Source organism: Aplysia californica, unplaced genomic scaffold, assembly GCF_000002075.1.
Source record: "Aplysia californica isolate F4 #8 unplaced genomic scaffold, AplCal3.0 scaffold01010, whole genome shotgun sequence".
In the NCBI taxonomy this organism is placed as follows: domain Eukaryota; kingdom Metazoa; phylum Mollusca; class Gastropoda; order Aplysiida; family Aplysiidae; genus Aplysia; species Aplysia californica.
Genome location: NW_004798280.1, coordinates 20014 through 20312, shown reverse-complemented (window position 1 = coordinate 20312; position 299 = coordinate 20014).

The following is a 299-nucleotide window of genomic DNA, read 5'->3' as shown; positions in this document are numbered from 1 at the left end:
ACTACTAAACAGTACCTTAAACAACGACAGACTACTAAACAGTACCTTAAACAACGACAGACTACTAAACAGTACCTTAAACAACGACAGACTACTAAACAGTACCTCAAGCAACGACAGACTACTAAACAGTACCTTAAACAACCAGACTAGTAGGCAGTACCTTCAACAAACGACAATCTACACCACAGTACCTTCAACAAACGGCAGGGTGGGATAGCCTTTGGCCTACGAACACAATCGCCTGTGTTATCATTTGGTCTCGGCTTTGGAGCAGTTCCGGCTGTGTTGATTGTTTG